Here is a 13,612-nt window from a genome sequence, read left to right on the forward strand (position 1 = left end):
GTTTAAACACTGGTGAAAAGGAGTCAGTAGAGAAGAAAGACGAAATAAGGGTAGAGAGCAAACCCCAAGAGGGAAGAGAGGGCACAGGCGTCCAACTGGAGCTGTAGGGATTAGCATTTGACAGGAAGAGGGACAGCTCTTCCATTGGAACAGAGGTAATGAAGAAAGAAAGATAAGGATGCAGGTAAATTTGGAGGTTTAGAAGCCATACACTAATGCACTTCCCCTCTGATGGCTTTCATTTTCTCTCTGAAATAAAAGGTGCAATTGTCCACTGAGAATAAAGTGAGAGATAGAAATGCCAAAGGTTTAAGGAGAGTAAAGAAGGTTTAAAATAGGCACTGTGGAGAAAAAAGAAGGAAGAATACACAGGTTCCCTAAGGGGAGAGTTTTTAATAAGCAAAGAGTTACAGACTAAATCTTTGAGAACATTAATCATGATTAGGGACTGTAGATGAGAAGAAAAGAGAAAATCAGATAAAGAGTAGAAAAAAGACTAGTGAGAGGTAACGGAACCAGGAAAACGTGGATCACAGATATCATGGGAGGAAAATGTCCTAAAAAGAAAAGAAAGAGGCAGATCAGCGTCATATACATAGGAGAAAGGATAAGAAAGGGTCTTTGTATTTGGCAATAGGGCATTAAATAAAGGGTGTCAAAAGGATGGTAAGGACAGATAACAGCTAAAGCTTAGAGAGAAAATTAGTGAGGAAATGGAGCGAGTATGAATACAACATTTATTTTAAAGTCAGTGAGAACAATAAAAACAAAAAGGGGAAGCAACTTCAAATACAATGTTTTAAAGTTGGAAAAAATCTATATATTTCTTTAAACTGCAGCAAAAAAAATAACGGAGGATATAATAAATACTTGGGAGAGACAGGAGAAAGTTAGGTCTCATGGAGGAAAGAGGTGTTAGTAGTCTGAGAAGGATGGCAGTTCTCACTGGCATTGGAAGAAAGATGTGAAGATACGTGTATAACGAAGACCAAATCAGTTAAGCTTGCTCATACCATATAACCTTAATCTATGAAAATAAAAATTACCATGTTAAGATTTAGAGAAAAAGCCTGGCTACTTGAGGCTAAAATCTTTAAGAGCTGCTCAATAACAAGCTGGGTAGTTAATAGACTAGTGGGAGGACACTCAGTTGCAGTTGGATAGCATGATCCATAGAGGGTCTGGCCTACATGATTCTTCTTCTCCCTCCTAAAGCTGGGCAAAAGAGTGAACAAACTGGGGCCAAAGATAGGAAAACTAGTAATGGTCTTTTTTTTTTTTTTTATTTGAGGAAGATCAGCCCTGAGCTAACATCCATGCTAATCCTCCTCTTTTTGCTGAGGAAGACTGGCTCTGACCTAACATCTATTGCCAATCCTCCTCTTTTTTTTTTTTTTTTGCCCCCAAAGCCCCAGTAGACAGCTGTGTGTCATAGATGCACATCCTTCTAGTTGCTGTATGTGGGATGCGGCCTCAGCATGGCCGGAGAAACGGTGTGTCGGTGCGCGCCCGGGATCCGAACCCGGGCCACCAGTAGCGGAGTGTGTGCACTTAACCGCTAAGCCACGGGCCGGCCCCTAGTAATTATCTTTAGTCAGGGGGAATGCCTTGCTTCTTGTTGTGCAAAATGGAAGATTAGTAGAGCCAAGGAACTTCATGAGATGATGAAGGCAAAACTGAAGTCTAGGGCACTAGGTGAAGGAGACGCGTGTTTGTGGGTAGAAACTGGGTTTGAGGGAAGCAATAAACACAAGAAAAGTAGGGACGCATAAAATCAATACGGGAGGAGACAGAATGAGCAATTATAATTTTTCTGGAGAGGAATGGAAAATCTAAGAGGGATCATGTAAGGGCATTAACAGCAGAAGTATATGTTGCTATGGTTTTATAGAATACACAGACACACACACAATCCCTAAAGATCTTGAGCCAGCTTAGTGAGAGAGAAGGACTGCCCATTGAATCAAATCCTCTTTCTTTTGCTCTACAGGCCAGTATTTCATAAACTCTTTTGACCAAAACTCATGGTAAGAAATACATTTGATATCATAATACATACACACACACACACACACACAACTGAAACAGAAGTTTCACAAAACAATAATTACCCTCACTACACATAATAAAGTAAAACATAAAGTTAAATATTATTTAATATTTAATATTAAGAGAAAAATATTATTTTCTCATTATTTAAATACATTTAAAATTCCAAAAGTTTATTTAATTCAATCATCAAAATATTTAATCAGTAATTTAATTATTTATTTGATTAGTAAATAAATTATTTAATAATTAAAATAGTTATTATTTATTAAATATTAATGTTAAATATTATTATTTAATATTTAGAGAAAATATTATTTTCTCAGTATTTAAATACATTTAAAATTCCAAGATTAATAATATATAAAAATTAATATTAGAAAAGAGTCAATCTAATGCAATGGGGAAACTTTCCTGTTCATAAATTAATTCCAGTCTGGAAAACACAAGGACAGTACTATGTACTTATCACATTCACTATACAGTCTTGTATTCTTTTGCTTTAAGTTGGGTCAGGGTTGAAAATCCTGGTTGAAACAATAAGTTGTTGTAAATGGTAAAAATAGTACTACACTCTTTCTACTTAGCAATGGAAATTCTTTGGTCTTAATACAAAATGATGATAAGCAATGCCATGTAATCATTCTCCAGAGTAAATGAAAAACTAAGCTACAAGAATTCATTTTCTTCTTGGAATACACATCAAACTCAATTATTATTGCAGAGCAAATGGATCTTTTAGCCAAATGTTTTTCTTTAATGTTTCAAATTCATCTTCAGGGAAATAATAATTAAAAGTTTAGAGACAGAGAAATGAGATTTTACAATATCTCTACATTTTATTTTGTTCAAATTTTCTTCATTGATAATGCTCTCTTCCAGATGTAGCAACAATGTTTGAAAGATATGTGGCTAGAGCAAAAGTCTTACTTGCCATAACAATGTCTTTTGGAACCCTTAGACATATAGCTTCAAATTTAGTTTACAAATTGCCAAAAATATCAGTTAAACACGCAAATTTTGTTACTCAAAATACTGGAAAATACCTGCCAAATGAGAATGCCTGTCAACTAGAAAAATTTTAGATTCACACAGTCTGCTTAGCTCTTTTATCTCTGAACAACTATCAAACTCTGCTGGGACCTGGTAAATACGAATGATGAGCTCTGAATAAAATATTTTAAAAACTTGGCTACTCAGCAAGCCTCCTTTAATATAATTAACAACTTTCAATGTTTTTCAATATAGCCATAAGATTCAGAGAGTTTTCTATGCATACCAAAGCTTTGCGATATATAAAACTAATTCAAAGAGCACTCTAAGCCCTCAGATTAAATGGGACAGAAGTGAGCCCAGCAATGGCCTGCTGGGCAGTGAGCTCACTCATGCCCAGCCTACTGTTTCTGCTGGAGGGAAAGCTTCTACAACACTAGCGGTCCTGCTGCCCTGGACATTCAAAAGAAAGTAGGAGGATGCCTACACCGTCAGTTGTATTGCTTTGATTATTGTCTGTATGTTTGCATGTCTCTCTCTCTCCTCCTCCTCCTCCCTCTCTTTGAGTGCTGGAAGGGTGCTTTGAGGAAATAATAAAACATAAGGGTGAGCCTCCAGGAAAAAAAGGCACTATTATCAGCAGCTTCAAACAATGTTTAAAATAACTCTTCTATGTTTTCTAATCATATTTGCTATTCTATTACAAATAATTATTTTTAAATTTTTTCCCAGTTTAACTTATGAAGATCAACAATTCACTTTCAAAATTCTGTATAATATGCTCATACTGTTGTGGTTAAATTTATTTTTTTTTAAATAATTTTATTTATTTATTTTTCCCCCCAAAGCCCCAGTAGATAGTTGTATGTCATAGCTGCACATCCTTCTAGTTGCTTTATGTGGGACACGGCCTCAGCATGGCCGGAGAAGCGGTGCGTCAGTGCGCACCTGGGATCCTAACCCGGGCCGCCGGCAGCGGAGCGCGTGCACCTAACCGCTAAGCCACGGGGCCGGCCCATTTATTCACATTTTTGATGTAGTGTTTATGACTACTTGGCACTTCTCTTTATATTATGCCAGAGTTAGAATGGATATTTTTAATATTATCAATGGAGGAGGATAGTTGCTCTTTCTTGTTTTTAACTAAATCAAGTAATTCTTTGTTAGCAGCTCTTCTCAGTCCTGCCAGAACGAACTTGTATCATTTTGACAAGAAGCAGAGTGGCACTAATAGTTATTAAAAGCATTAAAACATTAACCTTTAGCAACCTCATTTTTCATTTGGTACCCAGGTTTAAGTATTTTATCAAACTGAAGCCAAACACTAAAACCCGGGCCGCCAGAAGCAGAGCGCGCACACTTAACCGCTAAGCTACGGGGCCAGCCCTTTTGTGGTTAAATTTAAACAACACAAGCAAATCCTCCTTATTAATTACCTTGCTACCATATTTGACAAACATACTTGCAACTTATAATATCAGTGATCCCATGAATTTGGACTATAAAATCTGTATCAGACCATAGCCACCTTGTAAGCATTGTTGAAATGTCCCATAATGGTACAGAATAGACATATGTCATCACTAAAAGGTGCAATTTTTAATTTTCAGCTGATTTACCATAAAAAACCATAAACATAACATCCATGCAATTTTTTTTTTTTTTTTGGTGAGGAAGATTAGCCCTGAGCTAACATCTGTTGCCAATCCTCCTCTTTTTGCTGAGGAAGATTGGCCCTGGGCTAACATCCACGCCCATCTTCCTCTACTGTATATGTGGGACGCTTGCCACAGCATGGCTTGAAAAGCAGTGCATAGGTCCGTGCCCAGGATCCAAACCTGCGAACCCCGGGCCACCAAAGTGGAGTGCATACGCCACTGGACTGGCCCCCATGTATTCCAGATGAATACTTTTTTCAAGCGATACGTAGCCATTTTTCTCTTATGCCACTGATATGCAACCAAATAAAACAATAATGAACATTTCTCAAGGATGGTCCTTGAATCAAAAGGAAATTGAGATAATTTTATATTTTTTTCTTTCTTTGAAAATATTTGAAAAGGCTTACTGAAAAGTCCAGTATGCTACGTTTCCAAGAATCTTTTTAATTTTAAAGATTTTTAACTTTCATTTGCAACATTAATACAAATACACAGAGTCCGTCTTTTTAGTCAGGTTTTGCACATTTGATAAACTAATATTTTAAATAATCTTCATTAAAAGTCATACTTTTCTCAATTCACCATTTCCTCAAAATTTTTGTATTTCCAGATGTAGCTATTCACCGTGCCTCTGTGTTTTTTACTTCTTGCTCTCTTCTGCTAATAATTAAACAATAAATTTTAAGGGAAAATTGATCCAGTTTGCTTTTAAATTACAATTAGCATTGAACTCTTAAAAATATCGCACTTGAAGAATACATTTAAAGTTCAAAAATAAAACTTGGTTAGATTCCGTCTCACCATTTTTACCAAGAGCAGATAAAATTCTGCTACATTTTGCTTGATCTTGAATTATGCTAATATAAATTAACTGTGCCATGATAACCATTGCATTATGATCATGATCAAATTGACCATGACTCTAATTCACATAATGTTTCTCTTTTGTTCCATGTTACCCTTTACAGTTTAAGTAGGGACCATGAAAACGGGATTTGCAGTAAATACTGTTGTAGAGCAGGCTGTGTCATTTCCTCCCAGCAGGCCCTATTATCATTAGCCTTAATAGACTCTTATTTAATCAGAGTATCAAAGAATACAAATAAATACTGAAATACAAAATTATGCTTCATATTGCTAAGTAACCAATTTAAAAATATCCTAGACAGCTGGAGTTTTTTGTTTTTTTAACTCCAATGGAAAAAAAGAAAGAGAGAGAAAAAAAAAAGCACATCTCCTTTAAGTAGCAGCGAGAAAAACACACACATTCCCCTCCAATCTGTCCTAAATTTTAACATCTACACAGAAAAACTCCACAAATATGCCATTTCTATAAATTTAAACTTTGAAGGAAAACAAATAATTGTCCTCCATGTCCTCTGTTGTAAACATTTATCACTGGTATGAAAACCATGAAAGTCAGAAATCTAAGTTAAAAAAATGGAGCATAAATAATAACCTTTAACTAATATAAATGGACTAGTACTGCCTGAACTGAATGCTAAAAATTCTATTTTCAGGCTGCTAACCAGGAATCTAAGATTTAAAAGGAAAAAGATATCTTAAATGTCCTCCTCAAAAATAGGGGGTGCAAGAGAAACACTTGGGATAGCTAGATGTGAAACAGTAAGTCCTTTAAGCTTTCTTCTCCTATCTCACCATTATTTACTTAATCTTTCAATCTTATAACTTGCTATAATGCCCATGAAGTGAAGAAAAACCTCATGTTTTCTTTTCCTTAGGATACAAACGATTCACTCAAATCAGAGAGGAAAAAGACAGAAGATTCCATCCTGTCCAAACATCTAGGCACCATGCAGGACAGTGCTTCAGCTTTGGTCTTGTATTTCACCCAGCTTGCATGTTCCCACTTTCACTAATGGCTGTTTTACTGGTTCAGTAAGGAGTACTGAAAACTGAACAATATTCAAACATATTTTTGATTCTGACATTGTACAAGTTAATCTATTTCTCTGTATCTCAGGTTCCAAATCAACAAAGGGAATATTTTCCACTTACTCTATATGAGAAATGGAGAATAAAAATTTTTCAGATGTTTTAAGAAATGTATTAGAATTTAGAAGCAGGAGGTATAACTTTGAAGAACTTTTTTTTTTTAACTAAACTTACAAATCCAAGTACTTCAAAGAATATCCCTTAGGACAGGGTCAGGAGACTATGGTCTACCTGTGGGCCAAATGTAGCCTGCCACCTGCTTTTTGAATGGCCTCTGAGCAAAGAATGGTTTCTACATTTCTAAATGGTTAGAAAAATAATCAAAGAAGCATAATATTTTGTAACATGTAAAAACAATATGAAATTCAAATTTTAGTGTCCACAAATAAACTTTAATTGGAACAGAGCCTATGCTCATTCATTTAAGTATTGTTTATGGCTCTTTTTGGCAGAATTGAGTAGTTGTGACAGAGATTTTACAGCCCACAAAGTCTAAAATATTTACTATCTAGCACTTTACAGAAAAAGTTTGCCACTCCCTGCCTTAGAAGACCATACACTACTCTAATACCACAAATTAGGAAAATATTTTTGAAACGCCTTTTTTGAAAATGCCTTCAAAGCCACAATACATTCTTTCTTTAGTGGTGGCAAACCTTCATTCTTCGAAGATGAGTACGAATTTTGGAAATAGCCAAGCAATTTGGAGCCAAGACTGAAAAAGTTCAGTTATCAGGATGAGTCAACCAGCAAACATTCATTAATAATTTAAATTTATGGGAGGCAAAGTTTTTTTTTTTTTTAAAAAAAGCACTATCTCTGACTCCCAAGTGCAATGATCAAGTGAGGGGATAGTCATATGCTTTCATAGCTTTGATTCAAGGTAAATAGGCTATATATGCGTGGAAATAGAAAGTACAGAGGAGGAAAAATAATTCTACAGCGAAGCTAGAAGATTACTTTCTTGAGTGACCGTGAATTTGCTATAAAGTTTTTTTACAAAGAGGAACTCCAATAATAGTTTGGGCAATACACTTTGGGAATAAATGAGCAACTCCAAATGAAATTTTAAAAGAACAGGATTCATTTGGATGTAAAAGTTGTTTAACCTTCAATTAAAACCTATTTTATTGCTTTATAATTACAATTTATAAGACAACATCAGCATAAATAAATAAGTAATCCCTTCCACTCATACAAAGCAAATCATTTATCCTTGGCTCTCTTCTCTTCTGGTGGTTTACAGGTTAAGATTCAGCCCTCTCACCGCTGGCCCAGTTTCATTTCCAGGCCAGGGAACCCCACCACCTACCTGTTGGCTGTCATACTGTGGCAGCTGTGTGTTGCTGTGATGCTGAAAGCTTTGCCACCAGTACCTGCAGGGTCACCCCGGTTGGACAGGTTTCAGCGGAGCTTCCAGACTAAGTCTAGGAAGAAGGACCTGGTCACACACCTCCGAAAAAACTGGCCATGAAAACCCTACGAATAGCAGCGGAGCATTGTCTCATACAGAGCCGGAAGGAGAGAGGATGGCGCAAAAAGACCGGACAGGGTTCCACTCTGCCATACACAGGATCACTAGGAGTTGGAATCGAATTGACAGCACTAACAACGCCAACTCTTCTACCTCCATATGCTCTCCCTGAGCAATTTCATCTACTCTTAACAGCTTCAATTACCACTTACTGGCTAACTCTGAAATCTGAATCACCAATCTTTGCCTCTCTTCTGGGCTCTGGATCCTCTCTTGACATCTCCACCGAAATGCTCCATAGACACTTCACACTCAACATGTTCAAAACCGAAACAATTATCTTCCTCGCACATTAAAAAAATAAAACAAGTTCTTCTACCCACAGTTTCCCAAATTAAGAAACTAAGTCGTTTACTCTTCTGTTCACCTTCAAAGCCAATCAATTCTTAAACCCTCTAAATTCTACATCTTCATAATCTGTCTTTTCCTCTTCATCTCCTTTTACTATTTTCCTACTCCAGGCCTTTATCCTCTCATATCTGGACTATTTCAATAGCAATAGCCTTCTAACTTATCTCTCTATCTTTTGCCTCTCTCCCTCCAATCCAGCCTCCACACCATACTACCACCATGTTATCTTTCCTAATTACTTAAAATCTTTCACTGGTTCTCCATTGTCTTTAGAATCAAGACCAAAGTCCTTAGCATGATTCACAGGTTCTTCGCTACCTGATACCAGCAGATTTATTTTTTCTCTTTTTCTGAGTCATAACTTTCTACTTACTCACATATGTATGTTGTTTTACAACATATCCTGTACTTTAAAGTATTAAAACTACCTTTAACACCATATTCTATAGTGAAAGATTCTGCCAAACTGGACAAATCTTCATTATTCCAAACGAGGGGCACTGAAACCCCACGCTTATCTAATTTCTAGCAATTTCAATGATCCTAACGTGATCAGCAACCAAGCTCTGCAATTTTCTTCTTCTAGCTTATTTCCAGGTACCATCCCCTTTCGCCCAACCACTCATCTCTATACACTCTGACCTTTAGTGACGGCAGACTACGCATATTCCTCAAACATACCATATACTTTCACATAATATTGCTGATTTTCATACACATCTCTGTTCCCTCTTCCAACTCAGCAAACTCCCATTCATCCTTCAAAGCCAAATTCAAATATGGTATCTTCTCTCTAATCCTCCTCCCTCCCACATATAGAATTATTTTCCTTTGTTAATGTTCCCATTAAACTCTATATCTTGGGCCGGCCCTGTGGCTTAGCGGTTAAGTGCCCACGCTCCACTGCTGGCGGCCCGGGTTCAGATCCCAGGCGCGCACCAACGCACCGCTTCTCTGGCCATGCTGAGGCCGCGTCCCACATACAGCAACTAGAAGGATGTGCAGCTATGACATACAACTATCTACTGGGGCTTTGGGGAAAAAAATAAAAAAAATAAAAAATAAATTATAAAAAAAAAACTCTATATCTTGTTATAACTCTTATCACACTGAATTATAGGCACTTATTTACATGTCTGGTTATAAGCTTCTTGAAGGCAGGGAAGCATTTTCTTTTCTTGAATCGAACATTTAACTTATGGTCTGAGAACAGACATTCCAAACTTCTTATTGAAAAATAATCACCTTTTATATTATTAAGATAATGCCATAATTGTAGTAACTGAGTGACTGAGAGCTTAGAAACAAAAAGAATCCCACGTCATTCACCAGGGGAAAAAAATGCTCTTACATACAAAGTATAATTAAATTGTAGCTTGGACCTGCCTTCATCTATATCTTGCAATACCAGTTTCTTTCTATCTCTCTTTCTTTTTGAAGAAGTTCTTCACAGAATTCTCTTTTAAACACTCACTGGATTTCATTTGTATCTCACTCACAGAATCGGAAACTCAGTATAGTGCAGAGGTTAAGATCAGGATTTTGGGGGCCCAACTGTGGTTTGAATCTCAGCTTTGCTACCTAAGCTGTTTGATATGGGCAAGTTACTCAACCTCTCTCAATGAAGAGATCATAATGATAACACTCCTTATGATGCTGTTGTAAGGATTAAATAAGCTAATGCATATAAAGAATTTAGAACACTCCCTGGCTCAGAGTAGGTCCCAATAAATGTTGGTTGATGTTGTTGGTATCACCCGCTTTTAAAAACAGCTTTCTCTGTACTTATTTTGGCCCACTTGGTAGAATGTCTCACCTAGGAAGGAATTATATCCTGCCCATACATGAATACAATGTGAGTGTTAAAACTGTGCCTTGGACTATAATAGGTGCTCAATAAATAATGTGAATGGAAGGCTTCAGACCTTTAAGATCAACAAGTTATAAATCAGGAAAATTTATATACAGAATACAGGTTTAAAGTTGGTGTTTTACAGGAGTTTCAAAACACTGATCTTCCACCGAACTGTTGAAACATGTAAAACTTTTAAAGCAATATAAAACTTATATTCACTAGGAACTTTCCCTCTACTCTTCCATTTAATTTGATCTTGGTATCCAGTGGTCTAAAATTCTTGTCTATAATATAAGACTCACTATAGATCATTTAGAATATAATTTCCAGCTCAAAAAACCTGCCTATTGTCACAACAGAAAAATTAATATTCTTCCTTCATATCCACATTTAAAAAAAATCTATTGCCACATTTAACACAAAAAAAACCAGTGAAAGGCCAAGAGACACAACTACTACATTTCCTGGTTTCTGCCTGGGAAAATACTTCAGAACACGCCTACAAAAATCCTCAGTAAAAGTCTGCTGGTTACAAACTGCTACTCCCTTTTTTATTTCCAGTCTCCCCCCTAAAACCCTTCACACACTCATAAACTCATAGAAAAGAATGCAAATGTCTATAATAAAGGCTATAAAAAAATATACAGCTATACATTAATTTTGTTTTGGAGAACTTAAATCTTAAAAAAGCAAATCAAAGTCTTGATTGGAAGCAATATTCCCAGCTTACTTTACCAGGTAACTTAAACTACAACTATTTACCTAAAGCAAAAACGCAGATTATCTGATTGCGACCAAACTTCATGGTAAACGATTCAGTAACAGTGTATAGAAAATACGTGCTATTCTAGAAAAATTCATTAATCAGTTAAAAATAGACCACACTTCAAATAATGGTGATTTTGTGGGACAAGAGCTTAAACAACTTATTTACACAGTAAACATAGATTTAGAACTTTATGTAAAACACTAGGTGAATCACTAGCTTCAGGATAAAGGTTTACAGAGTGCCTACTATGTGCCTGACACAGACTATGGATGCTGCTGGTGCACAGTCAGATAACAATACCTAACATTTGTAGAATATTCTCATTCATCTCATTTGACCCTCAGAATGCCCCTAGGCATGAGCATCCCAGTTTTACAGCTAAGGAAACGGAGGCCCAGAAAAGTCCATTTGACCGGGGTATCGCATCTGGTATGTGGGTCCGGGCCGAGACTCCAGCCCCTGACTCATAATCTAATCATCTTCTGCTACACTAGTTACTCAAAATCTCTTAGATGTTCCACTGTCCGATTTTTAAATCAGAATCCTATTTGACGACTTTCAGTATTGTGCTTGTCAGATTCTGTTAAGAATCAAAACACTGAAAAGCAAAGTCCGTCGTCTCAGCCTGTCGACCTTCACACTCTCTGGCTAACCCTGGCGAAAGTCTCGCACGCAGGGCGCTCCCTCTCTTCCCCAGGCCGGCCGAGCGCCCCGAGCGCCGCCCGGGTGACGGCCACGGCGCCCCGAGCTCACCGCGAGGAGCCCCTCAGCCTGGCTCCGCTGCAACCGCCGCGGCCGACGAGCCGCGCTCCCAAAGCTCGGCCTCGGCGGGCGGGACACCCGGGCGTCCCTCGATGCCGGGGAGGTGCCAAGACAGCGGGGCCGAGGCCGACACCTCCGCCAGCCCGCGCCCCGACTGCTGCGGCCGGCGCCCGGGAGCCCCGCAGCCCCGCTCCCGAAGCCCAGCGGGCGAAGCCCACCGCCGCGAGGGGCTGAAGCCCCTGCCGCAGCCCCTGCCCCGCATCGCCCGCTCCTACCTGCCCTGGCTTCGACGCCGCCTCAGCGGCCAGCCTGAGACGCTCTCGTCCTCTTCGCGGAGGCGCCAGGTCTCCTTAGTCCCACTAGGGTTTGGCTCCCTCCCGCCCCGGCAGGCTCCGCCGAAGGCCCCGCCCCGGCCCGGCCAAGCTCGGTTCTTATTGGCTCCGGTTCCCACCCCTCACGCTCGGCACCGCCCCAGGCACCGCCCAGGGACTGTCGTGAGGGGAGCCCACTCTCGAGTCCGCATTCGGGCCAGAACCTTGCGCAGGACCTTGGTCGCCGGGACGCTGCGGCCCTAGCAGGCAGGCGACCGGCGCCACTGTCGTCCGGCCCAGGCCGCTAACCAAAGCTCCACCGCCGTCGCCGTGCCTGCCATCGGACTGGCCTCACAGCGAGGGACCTGAACTTTACGTGAAAGTTGATAAATTCCCAATCAAGGAATCCAAATGGCACGTCACTTAAGGAAACCGTAGAATTATCTCCTGTCACCGGGCGCAGTAAGTCTGGTGTCTCCAGTAAAAGAGCAGCACCATTTCTCTGGCTGAGCTCGAGGAGCAAACGTTTCTCTCGCAGTTGCAGCACAGTGCCAACTTGAAATGTAGACAGAGGCAAATAACGCTCCGAACACCTAAGGCTTAAAATCCCAGAGCAGGAGTGCCTTTGATACTCCCAGTGCCTGAGGTCGGCCCCCACACCCTGTTGTGACACACACGCATAAGCACTAGGCCTGCAACACTCTCATACTCGGATGTGTCCGTGGCGCTGTGCCTACTGCGAGCTGCAGCCCAGTTTCACTAAGGCTGCGAGTCAAGGATGAGTTGAGCCTGTTTCCCAGGCACTCGCTAACCACCCCACCCCACCTCGTCCCGCCCCATTCCACCCCACCCCACCAAAGTCTGTTGGCTGTGGTGACCAAACGCTTCCCACATCTGTTCACATAGAGGTACCAAAATAGAAGACTGCCAGAAAGAGAGGTGTTTGGTTACACAACACAGATGACTGTCACAGGTCAACTTAGTCAAAGCAATAAAAGTTCCATATCCCAAACGGTTGTGAAATCATGAGCTGTGGACCACGAAACAGGAATTACCTTCCATGATGGAAGAAAAAAAGAAAAGTAATGAAAAGACATTTTTAAAATCAAGTCTCCAATGAGGATGTAAATGTGAATATTGTTTATAGTAAATTTTGAAGAGTGATCTTTATGCACTACCCCTTCTGCCTCCCCCCCCCAATTCCAAACAGTTGTCTAAGATGAAATTTTGGGCTAGAATAGTGTGGTTTTGAAATTTATTTCAAAATTCAAATTTACTGCAAAGTTCAAACTTTGCATTCAGGAAGATTATTTGGCAAAATGAGGCAGATTGAATTCCAAGTACCAAATCTGAAACCAAATCTGGCATGGG

The 13,612-nt window shown here is 39.4% G+C and overlaps 1 protein-coding gene across 2 annotated transcripts in view; it reads right to left on the reverse strand.

Moving 5' to 3' along the window:
• DENND2C (DENN domain containing 2C) overlaps nucleotides 1-12,268 on the reverse strand; it is an 80,124-nt gene extending 67,856 nt beyond the window's left edge. For both annotated transcript variants that reach the window (XM_058538860.1, XM_058538859.1), the window contains exon 1: nucleotides 12,206-12,268. The gene's annotated coding sequence lies outside the window, so the exon portion shown is untranslated. The remainder of the gene's footprint in view (nucleotides 1-12,205) is intronic.
• Between the last annotated feature and the right edge of the window lie 1,344 nt (nucleotides 12,269-13,612).

Source organism: Diceros bicornis, chromosome 4 (assembly GCF_020826845.1).
Source record: "Diceros bicornis minor isolate mBicDic1 chromosome 4, mDicBic1.mat.cur, whole genome shotgun sequence".
NCBI classification, from domain to species: domain Eukaryota; kingdom Metazoa; phylum Chordata; class Mammalia; order Perissodactyla; family Rhinocerotidae; genus Diceros; species Diceros bicornis.